The sequence below is a fragment of the Canis lupus genome, chromosome 13 (assembly GCF_011100685.1).
Source record: "Canis lupus familiaris isolate Mischka breed German Shepherd chromosome 13, alternate assembly UU_Cfam_GSD_1.0, whole genome shotgun sequence".
NCBI classification, from domain to species: Eukaryota; Metazoa; Chordata; class Mammalia; order Carnivora; family Canidae; genus Canis; species Canis lupus.
The window spans coordinates 18,810,073-18,822,471 of NC_049234.1; the positions used below are offsets into that span (position 1 = coordinate 18,810,073).

At 38.9% G+C, this 12,399-nt stretch overlaps 1 long non-coding RNA gene across 1 annotated transcript in view; it reads right to left on the reverse strand.

The window, feature by feature from the left end:
* LOC100687744 overlaps positions 1-12,399 on the reverse strand; it is a 17,635-nt gene continuing 5,236 nt past the window's right edge. The window contains exon 2 of the long non-coding RNA XR_005368593.1: positions 1-547. This is a non-coding gene — a long non-coding RNA (uncharacterized LOC100687744). The remainder of the gene's footprint in view (positions 548-12,399) is intronic.

Below are 12,399 nucleotides of genomic sequence, written 5' to 3' on the forward strand. Positions count from 1 at the left end.
TGACTTGAAGTGAGTTGCTTTATTTAAGCCTATATACTCATCTTCAATGGTGATCGTATTTACAAGCCTGTGACAATAGGTCCTTTGGGAAGAAGAACCCAAGAAGGAGTTAAAAATACAAATAATTGGAGGTAATGCCTATGATAAAGAGAAGAAAGACAAAGATAGGAAGAGTTTCAGACTGTGTTCTAGTTATGAGAAAGTTTCAACCAACTTATCAGGGAGCTCCTGCATCAAGATTGCCCATAGAGGAGTCCCATACTAGCTTAGAAGGATGAACCCTATACCAACACTGTGCTCAGTCATTGGCCTTGGATTGCCCAGAAAGAATATGATCTCAGCTTCTTGACTTAAAAGCTGAAGGAAGATCCGGAGGCACCTGCAACTGGAGGCTGTTCAATAACTGCCATCCCTTTGGGTGATAACCTGTTGGAGATCTGAATGGCACACTGGTGACTGCCACTTTCTTCCCTTTGTGCCAGATAAATCCACTTCTCCATACTTGTCCTGGAAGCCACTTCTCCAAGGCTCCAGTGGGCCTCTTGACCTAAGGGAAGAATTTAAAAAAGGAAGTTAGGGATCCCTGGGTAGCGCAGCGGTTTAGCGCCTGCCTTTGGCCCAGGGCGCGATCCTGGAGACCCGGGATCGAGTCCCACATCGGGCTCCTGGTGCATGGAGCCTGCTTCTCCCTCTGCCTGTGTCTCTGCCTCTCTCTCTCTCACTGTGTGCCTATCATAAATAAATAAAAATTAAAAAAAAATTAAAAAAGGAAGTTAGTGAGGCAAACCACTAGCTCCATCACTGCAGTTAGTCTTGGGGTCACCACTAGTAGCAGCTACCACCAACTTTCCAGGTCTTGGTCATTGATTTGGTGTTGTGACCCAAGCCCTCATTCCTGAGGGGTATAAATTCTTGGCAGTAATACCTTTTGTAGGTAGGAGTCACTGCCCTTGTCCATTCACAATCACAGCTGGGCAAGGAAATGCCAAAAAGGTACCCAAGTGTATTATCTGAGTTCCATACACATTCCTCTCTGTCTTCATGGTATAATAACAGCCCTACTTCCTGACCAGAATCAGCTACCCCTGCCAAATGGTGAATCCTTTGTGCCTGCTGATTTCCAAAATCCAAAATGCTTCAACAGAAGCCACAGCTTGTAGTTCAATGAGACCTTTGCTCTATTCCCTGGTAAGAATGAACTTCCCTTGAGGATCCAAAACAGTAACCATACAGAACCCAAAGTTGCAAAGACAGGCTATATCAAACCCACAGTGAGTGATGGGGAGTTATAATAAATGGAGCTACTCCTATTTCCACCTCCTTTTCCCTCAGCGCCATGAGTTCTTTTGAGGACACAGTGCCCTATAAAAGTTTCAGATTCGATACATACCTGGCATTTAGGAAGATGACTCCCCATGCTTACAGAGTATTGGCTCTATGCTGGTTCTTCAACTGTGCTTTCAACAGGCCATTTCTGGCCAGCTGCTTGCTTCTATGGTACATTGGAGGATATGATCAATGACCACAATCATAGAACTATCTCCCTGGTTAGATGCTATGTTAGCTGAGATTCCATGCCTATGGACCAATCATTCCATAATGTTATTGTGCATGAGTTTGTAAACTTTCTCACCTCAAGACACTTTTTCTTCCACGAAATGTGCATAAGATGAAACCCAAGAAAACATAGGGATAAATCCCCATGACCTTAAATTCCAACAATGGCTTTGCAGATATACACCAAAAGCACAGCAACAAAAGATAAGTTTAACATCAAAATTCAAAATTCTTACACACCAAAAGACACTATCCAGAAAGTGAAAAGACAACTTACTAAAAAGGAAGAAATTGCAAATCGTATAATTGATAAGGGTCTAGTATCTAGAATATATAAATAACTGCTATAACTCAACAACAAAAAGATAACCCAATTTAAAAATGGGCAAAGGACTCGAATGGACATTTCTCTTTAAAAAGATATGCAGCCAACAGGCACATGAAAAGATGCTAAATATCATTAGCCACCAGGGAATGCAAATCAAAACCACAATGAGATCTCACTTCACACCCCCCATGGTGACTGGAATATATTTTAAAAGAAAATAGTTATTTTTCTTTTCCAATTAGTTATAATTGGAATCGCCATACATTGCTGATAAGAATGTAAAATGACGTGGGGGAGTATCTGTGTGGCTTAGTCAGGTGAGCATCTGACTCTTGGTTTCAGCTTGGATTGTGATCTCGGGGTCCTGGGATCAAGTCCAACATTGGGCTTCATGCTCAGCAGAGAGTCTGCTTCTCTCCTCCTTTTTCTGCCCCTTCCCTGCTCACACACACTCTCTGTCTCCTTCTCTCTCTCTAAAATAAATAAATAAATATTTAAAAAAAAAAAGAAGAAGAATGTAAAATGGTACAATCACCGTGGAAGACACTTCAGCAGTTTCTCAAAATATTTTAGCAGATATACATAGAATTATCACATGACCTAGCAAGAAATTCCGCTCTAGCTATATACCCAAAAGAGCTGAAAATAAACTCAAACAAATACTGTACATGAATGGCCATCGTAGCACTACTCACTGTAGTGAAAAGGTGGAAACAACCTGAATGACCATCAATGGATGAATGGATAAACAAATGTAGCCTATCCACATAATGGAATATTAATAAGCCATAAAAAGGAATGAAGTACTGATACATGCTAAATGTGGATGAATCTAGAAAACATTATGCTAAGTGAAAGAAGACAGACACAAATGGTCATATATTGTATGACTTCCATTTATATGAAATATACAGAATGAATCTAGAAGCAGATTTTTGCCACCCAAAGGGGGCATTGAGGAGATTCTCCTCCCTCTCCACTCTGAAGACATAGCAAGAAGGTGGGCTTTCTACAACCCAGGGAGTCCTCACCAGAACCATAAAAAACTAAATTTCTGTTATTTAAGCCACCTGGTCTATGTTTAGTTATGGCAGTCCGAGATGACTGAAACTGGGTGCTGGCCCAGAACTTGGGTCTGCTGCAGAGCTCTTTCCTACTGTGGGCCTCACTCAAAGAAGTTTCCTTTTTATGTCAACCAGAATATGGGCCAAAACAATATTCCCACACATGGAATGTATCACCTTCAGAAAACCCAGAGAAACCTACAAACCATGGTACTTCCATCTTTGTGAATAAGAAAGCAAGATGCAGGATTTTGGCTTCTTTAGAGGGGATGCCCCAACATGCTGCTGACAACTACATGCCTACAAGTTTTAGAAGAAAAGACAGTTTCCTGAATCTTTGCAGGGTTTTTCTTATGATATCTGTAATGCAGATCTTACCAAGGTCTTTAGTGAGCTCGTGTACTCATCCTGTGTCATTAATGTCTTGGATCAGTATCATGTGCTGTGGTTATGTTCAGATTGTCCAGATCTCTTCAGACTGTATCATGACCCATAGTAGAAGAGTTATCCTAATTCTAGGACACATCTATCATGTGTATTACTATCTGATCCACGTGAAAGTCAACTGTTTCTGATCCCGTTTTTTTTTTATTAAGATGGAACAAACTCCTGGGGTGCCCGGGTGGTGGGTCTGACTCTTGGTTTTGGCTCATGTCATCATTTTGGGGTCCTGAGATGAGACCTGCATCAGACTCCATGCTCAACACAGTCCGCTTGAGATTCTTTCTCCCTCTCTTTGCCTCTCTTGCTCATGCTCTCTCTTTCTGTCTCTGAAATAAATGAATCTTTTTAAAAAAAGAATAAGAATAAGAATAAAAAAGATGGAACAAACTCCTGACACCTTGTTTGGCATAGCAGCTACAATCAGGACTGCTACTTGGTTGAGCTTGTGATACTCTACTGCCATCCTTAAAAATGTTTCTGATTTCTGAAGAGGTGAAATTTTAATTAAATAGAGATATGTTAGAGACCCTCTCCCCTGCTTCCTTAAGAGCCTAATGATGGCACTGATCTCTGTCATTCCCTTCCCCTAGAGTGTAATATATATATAATATATATATTATATATATATATTATATATATATATATTTAATTTAGGATATTGGCTGAGGACTGTGCAATTTCAGAAGCTTCCTCTTGGCCTCCCCTTCTAGTATAGCTCTTAATCTATTGACCAGGGTTCCAATATGAGGTTTATTCTAATTGCCAAGTATGGTTAATACAGTTATGCTTTGGGAACTGGGGGGATCATCACCAGTTGGCTCACACATACATAGTAAGTTCTTTGTAAGATGGATTTTAGCCACAAATTTATTGTCCCCATATGTCCCTGCTCGAATAGTTATGATAATCATATGATGAATCTCCAAACATCCATGGAAACTCAGTCCTTGTGTCCAAAGTCCCTCAAAATATCTTGTCATTCCACTTTACTCAATATTAATCACTTGGAGAAGGATCAACAGTATACATCTGCCCTGATGTTGTGAGGTCCTTCCTTGTGGGAAGTAGCCGCCTCTTCAGTCAATACATTCCAGGTTTGAAAACAGGTTCAGCTTGTGAACTGAGCGAGAAAAAGTGAACTGCTGACAGTTCTATGCTCATCCATCCTTTCCTTCTTTTGACTATAATAAGCAGTACTCTCATTGGTTGCCCATCTGTTTCTGCCCCTACAGAAGCCATGTTCTGGTAACCACCTGCACAAATTCCAGTGGGTCAAGGCTCTGTGATGACATCTCCCAAAATTTGCAACCCCCAGGATTTTGGTGGTTAAGTATTGCCTTCTGGATTCTATTGCATCATGGCTCCATCATCCTTATTTCTTTTGATAAGCCAAGCTCTTTAAATGTCTTGCCTACCCACAGTTCTGTCTTTTAAAGGAAAACATCACTGACCTTCTTAGTAATGTAGAGTAATGCTAGCAATGAACATTTATTGAATATTTATTATGTGCTAGTATTAGATGTTTCACATTTAATCTCCCCAATAATCAAGACCCTCTAATGACCACCATTTTCTACATACAGGATCTCAGGACACCAAAATTTGAGGACTTGTGTAAGGTCATACAACTAGGAGTAGAGCCACATTTCAACCCTAAACAATATGTTCCAAGAGCCCAGTAAGTGCTGGTATTCAAAACCTTTTTAAAGATTACAATTCTGAACCAAGTTCAAGGAGAAACACACTTTTAGATTTTATCATAACCATGAATTTGGTCAACAAACACTGAAAAAATACTGGAGTATTTTACAATGAAATCTTTTCCATGGATTGCCAGCTACCTCTGATTTTGTGCATCAACCTGCTATCAGCCTTTGTATCTGCCAGTGGGGTACTACAAATGATACCAGGCAGTAAATGTATTCATGAATGAAAGCAAATTTAACGTTGCTGTGCCCAGGCTTCATTGACTCCTACCTTATGGTTTATGTGGTCTGAGACAGACCTATCCAGAACCCAGATAAATTCTGGTCACATAGCAGGTAGGTGTGGGGCAACCCTACTAATCTACTACTATCTACCTACTCTAAAGCAAGACTTCCTTCCAACATTGGGATGCTTTTTTAATGGAATTTCTTTAGTCTGGGTTTATATTTGGACTGCAGAGTCACAAGTGAGAATTCTCTTTCTGTCCCATTGTTTTTCACTTTGGATCACTTGGCAATTTCCATTTCTATTAAATTCAGATTAGTCATAGAGCATGCAGTGCTAAAACCGATGTTCACTTTTCTTTTAGTTGTTCTTCCATCCAACCAGGAGAGGGCAGTCAGAGTACATTTTTAGAGACTTCAGCGGCAGCTGCTTAAGGGTGGGGGGACTTCAGAAAGTTTTTCCATTTTAATATGGGTGTACTCTCAAGTCCCAGTCCTCAGAGTAATGTGAAAACCCAAAGTTTAAGGCCATATGTAGCGTGTTGGTCTAAGTAAGAGTTGAGAGCTATAGCCTCTTTTAAGGCATTAGCCAAAACTTAATCATTAAAAGCAAAAATAGCAATAATTGTAATCAGAATGCCTGTTTCCACAGCAGGAAGGGATTAAAAACATGAATGTCTTTCATGTTCTTGAGCTCCTCACTATATTACAATGAAAGGTCATCTTTTCAACACCTTGCAATATCTTTCACTGTTAATCAAAATATCATTTTGGAACATACTCACTGGGCTCTGTTTGCAAAATTTGGCCATGTCTTCTACTGAAGGACATCACTTTTCCAGCCTTCACTTAAAATAAAACCTTGCTGATAATTGAATGGTAAGGAACAGCACACACTTAAGGCCATCATGTGTTTCATGCGATAATCAAATTTTTTTTTAAATGCTGCATCTTGTAGTACACTTTCTAATGTTGTCTTTGCCTTCTTGATTGAAGTCACTGTTATTCTCACAACCAGCTTGGGAGGTGGTGCCATGAAAGAAACAGAGCTTGGAGCCAGGTAGAACTTGTTTCATATTTTGGCTCAGTTGTGAGATTTAGGGCCAGTCTCTTAATTTCTGGGTCAGTTTTGTGTGGAAGATGAGCAATGCTCTGATTTTACTGAGCAGTAGAATTTGAAGCAGAAACTACTACTGCTGTTGGTTTTGTCACTGTTATTTTGACTAAAGTAGCCAGGCGCTAACCAGTGATGTTTGTTCCTCCAAAGAGTAATAGAGCAGATTTCTTCTAGTAATACAGACAGTAACCCAAATAAATCTGTGTTTTTCCTAACAAAGCTATTATCAGATGAACATATGGGGATGCGGGAGAGAAACAAACCATGAGACACTCTTAATGGAATGGCACAGTTGGTTGTGTCTGACTCTTTGTTTTGCCTCAGGTCATGATATCAGGGTTGTGAGATTGAGCCCCATGTCAGGCTCCATGCTTATTGGGGAGTCTGTTTAAGATTCTCTCTCCTTCTGCCTCTCCCTCTCACGTGCACTATCTCTCTGAAACAAACAAATCTTTAAAAAAGAGAGAAAGAGAACAAACTAAGGGTTGATGGAGGGAAGTGGGTAGGGGATGGGCTAAATGGGTTACGGATATTAAGGAGGGCGCTTATGATGAGCACTGGGTGTTATATGTAAGTGATGAATCACTGAATTCTCCTGAAACCAATAGTGTATTGTATGTTAACTAACTAGAATTTAAATAAAAATTTGAAAAGAAAAAAAATAACCCTGTTTTCAATGTTAAGGAGAAAAATGAATTTTTGTTTTCATTCACCAAAGTTCTGTTTCTCAAATTTCCCTTTTTATATAAAACCTCTTTCTTCTCTATGTCTTTCTTCTCTTCAAGAATACCAGCACCAAAATTAATAGAAAAATAGCAAAAAATGTTTTTAGTCCTTGTAGCTGACTCTGAATGTGTATAATAGTCACCTTCCTAGAAAGGAACCCAGTTTGGTCTTAAAGAATGTTTTAGCAAATACTACACATATAATGAAAGTCTTTATTACATGTTTGCAAAATACATTATGTTTTTTATATGTAAATTGCATGCAGAAGTCAAACTATCAATTTGAACAAAACACTTTGACAAATGTAATTTGTTATTTACAACAATGTTCTGAGGAAGCAGAACATTCACAGTCTACTGAGAAATCAACTGGTATTAATGGATCACACCATTAGTTCTTAATAGATCTCAGAAGACAGATTTTCAGACTCCTAGTCTAGTGCTCTTGCTTCAGTACAGCATCATCTGTAATAGCCCTCTTTCAGGCAATTAAAATAAGGGTATATTTTTAAGGGACCCACAGGTGTATCATTACAGTGTTCAGTAAGTGCATTAGTAGCTGATGTAATATCTTTTGACCACCTTTACTACTACAAAGCATAGCAGAGTTATAACACACCCACTACAAAAAGCAAATTCTTCCGTCTTCAAAATAAAACACCTTTGGTTGTTTAGCTTGTTGGAAGTTGCAGTGAAACTCAGCAAGAGTAAGGACTATATTAGTGCATGCCATCACCTGGATCATACAAACCAGGATTATTTATTACAAAAAACTGAATTATAACTATCTAGTTTTTCAATAAGAATGACTAGTCTTTGTGTGTTTGTTAGAATATTCTTTATTCTCAGAGATTCCTAAAGAATGAAGGATGGCACGGGCATACTATGTAGGTGCTGATACTTAATGAGAGATTGCTAATGAGAGTGTTAGGTATAATACATATTTTTAACCAGGTGCCACAATATCATGAGCCGACAGTACGTCAGGGCAGTGTGCTCAAAGCCTTTCTCATATTGTTTCACTCCATCTTCCTGACAACCCTAGGAGATAAGGACTGTCATTATTAAACCAGTGCAGACAAGAAAGAGAAGGCTCAAGGAGAGAAGGAGAGCCCCTTTGCATAAGCCAAAGGCTTTTGCAAAAAGATAATGAGGAAATGAGGTCACAGTGGAGGTCAGGAACAAATTATAACAGTACTTGGGTGATAAGCTATAGGTTTAATATTTTATTCTGTAAGCTCTGAAGAAACACAAAAGAATGTTTTAGTAGGATTAATCTAGCTGCAGTGTGTAAGGACAGATCAAAGGAGGAGAATGAGATATCCTGCAGGCCAGTGCTATAATCTAGACATGGAGAGATGGTGGTCAGGGCAAGAGAAGTAGGGAGAGGAAGGAAGGAGGGAGGAAGGAAGGAAGGAAGGAGGGAGGGAGGGAGGGAGGAAGGAAGGAAGAAGGAAGGAAGGAAGGAAGGAAGGAAGGAAGGAAGGAAGGAAGGAAGGAAGGAAAGAAGGGCGAACGAACTTCGGGTGCTGATGTAGAAGGAGAAGATGAATGAAACAAATTCCTAGTGATCTAGAAGTTGCTTTTTAAAAATCAACTTGATGTAAACTATATGCTTTTACTCATAAATGTGATGTTCTGAATGAGGAAAAACAGAGTTTTCATATTTAAAATTCTGCCAGTGCTCAGATATTCCAGAAATTCTATGATTCTGAGTGTATGATGGGATGGGTTTGCCCTGCTTGGGGCCCAAGTGATGAGTTGAGGCCATGTGACTGCTGAGATTAAAGATTGTTACTGCAGAAGGACCTCGCTTATCCTGAATGATATGCTAGTTGTTTGAATCATGCAAAAATTTAAAAAGCATTTCCTAAACATAAATAAATAAATAAATAAATAAATAAATAAATAAATAAATAAATAAATAAATAAATAAAACAAAACAGAAACTACCCCTATTAAAGGCTTTATAGGAGCCTTAATATGTGAGTGTGTATATGTGTGTATTCATTCACTCCTCCATTCATCAAAAGTCTATTGAGAGATATTATGGGTCAGGCATTTTTTTAGGCAGTGAATATATGAATTTCTTGGCCTCTGTTAACAATCTTATGAAAGAAAATAGACATCAGAAAGCATATTATAATATATAATATAAGCAGAGTGCTATAGGTGTGTAGAGAGGACACTAATCCCAGGTGGGCATGATTGGAGCAACTTCCTGAAGAAGCAGGTGTCTAATCTGAGTCTGAATTAGAAATGTAAGTTAATTAGGCATTGAGGGGATGAGCAGTTTTAGAAAGTAAGGATATCACATGCAAGGAGCAAAAGGCAAAATAGCTTGAGCTACAAATAGTTCCTGCAATTGGGGCATAGTGTGGGAGCCAAAAGTGAGTCTAGAAATTAGAAGTTAGGTCATTTCTGTGTAAAGAAGTCTGGACTTGATCTTGAGGGTGAGGAAATCCACAAGTTTGATGCAGTGTCATAACTTGATTAGATTTTTTTGCTTGAGAAAGATCTCTCTACTACTGATAGAATAAGTGGATTGGAGGAAGTGGTAACTGAAAACAGGGAATTGAATTAGGAGGCCATTGAATAACCCAGGCAAGAGATGATGAAGTTTAGAGTAAGATAGTGTCAGAGTAAATGATAGGAGAAAAAAAATGCTTAGGGAAGATATAAACTAGATATAATTGATAGAACTTGCTAACCCTCTGGATTCTGTCTCAAGCACCTGGATAAGGGGTGGTACTTTTCACTAAAGTATTAATTTATGGGTGTGGGGTCTAGGAAAGGAGAAGTAATAATCTCTATTTGAAACTCTTCAGCACAATTGAATTTGGAAATGCCTTGTTAGCTACAAGTCCTGATCTGAGAAGACCGGTATAAGGTACAGAGAGGTACAGCTTTGGAGATGTGAGCATGCAAATGGTAGGTGATGCCTCCTAGGTGATGTGTTTTAGCTCACCATTGATAAATGTGCAGAGGGAAAAGGGAAGAGGAACACTGGTACATAAAGGTAGGATGAGGAAAAATAGCCCAAAAGAGAAACCAAGGACCATCCAGAGATTTGGATTTACAACATGGCTTGACACAAGCCAGTGAAAGAGACACCTAGGAAGAGCAACCAACCCATCAAATGCTGTAGAAGCATGAACTTGATGTTGGCCATCAGTAGAGAGGTTAGAGCAATGATAGGCAGTGAAGATATGAATTTCTTGGCCTCTTGAGAACAATCAACTAGCCAAAACGGAGTAGAAAGTTTATGTCATAAATAATTACTGAACACCTACTAGAGACTAGGTGTCATAAATAATTACCAAACACCTACTAGAGACTAGGTCAGAGGAAAAAAAAAAAAAACAGGAAGTAAATTCTATGTCCTTTGACTTTAAGAAAAACAATTCAGTTTATTCATTGACTTTCCTATCTTTCCTTTGTCTTATCCAGAATGATCTCAATCAGCTCTGGTACCTACCTAAAGGTCCATACTACTTTATCCACAACTTTAAACTCCAAAAAAGCTCTGGAAACTAAGTTTGTTTTGTTTTGTTTTAAAAAAATCTGACCTGAACTAATAGGAGACTAATTTTAGTCTTGATTTATCTCTCAGTATGAACATTCATATATTTTACTGTAGAAATATTGATATAGATCATTATAGTTTACTGTGCTGTACTCCACCTATGGTAATATATAAATGGTACATGTTCTTAGTTTGCTTCTTAACCCCCACCCCCGCAAAAAAAAAAAAAGATTAAGTGAGGAACACATATGACTTCACAAGTTTTAGATGTGAGATTATAGACAACTAGAATTAAAGCACCTTATTAAAACACCTTGGGAAATATACATTTTTTTTGCTTTCTAGATTAGGTACTTCTGATGGGAGCCATATATAATATTTATTTTGAGTGTGAAACTTTCTGGCAGAAATCAAGTTATTGCACTAAACAATGGTCTATTTATCCCTCTCTATGGCAACTATCACCACTGCTCCAGTGCACTCACTCCGAGTACTCAGCACAGACTGGAGGGTGCTCCTCAGCTTGCAGAGAGGTGTCCTGTCCTGGAGTTGACCTCACTCCCCTGAGCATTTGCTTTGCTTCCTTCACTCTATGGCCCAGGGTCTGCTGGCTCCCTTTTCTGCCCTGCACCTGGGCCTGCTTCCGTTTTCTTTTCCATGAAATCTTAGGCCAGGAGAATCTTCCCATTCTTATTTGGCAAGCCTGGGATCATTACCATTTCAGAGTTGGAGGAAAAGTCAGAGAGAGCATTGTGTTCAGTCCTCTCCTTTTAGAAACAAGGATACCGAGGGGCAGAGAAGTGAAGCGATTTGGCCACATGACCTGGGTAATTTATGACAAAGCAAGGGCTTCAGTCCAGCCTGCTATTTCACTTTCCCAGCTCAAAGGAGTCAAACAACAGATGAATGGGTGCAGTAGGTTATATAGTAGACATTTTTGTTTGGCTTTGTTTGTTTTTTGGATTGTTTATTTTAATCCCCAATTTTCCTCTGGAGTATCACTTTCCCATCTCTATTACTGTGATTCAAGCAAAATTTAATCAAATCCCTAGTTGCATGGGTAGCACATATCTGTAACCAGGCCAGTCAAAAAATCATACTCTTCAAGCACAAACATGAACTCCTAACCCAATCAGAGATATGAGGAGCTTTGAAATAATTACCAAGAGAAGGGCATATGTACATCTCTTTAATCCCCATTGGACTTCAATGGCACCTGGGAGCACATGGCCTGGAGTTATTTAGAGCTGTCCTACTATCACATGTAGCCAAGAAGGGAAGCCAAAAGCTTAGAGGTAGAAGACAGAGTGTTCTTATGACATTGAGTTTCTAAATTCTCTCATGCCTGAAACCCCTTTTAGCTCTGATTTTTTTCAGTCACATAAACCAATTAATTTCTTTTGTCTAAGCCCACTCTGAGTAGATTATCTGTCACTTGCAACCAAAAATGCCTTAACACATAAAATGACCTTTTATAAAGTCTCTTCAAACACTGTCTGTTTGTGGTTTGATTTTTTTTTTTAAAGGTCTGGTATTTCTGGAATCTCTGAAATTGAATAACTTGCTGAATTGAGGTGAAGTGAGGAAACAGGCAGAGTAAACTCTCGGGTCCCAATAATATGCTACAGCTTCTACTCTACATAAAAGATAGCAATGCACATTTTACTGAAGTCTAATGTTCTCATTTTATGCAGGGTGTGTGACTCC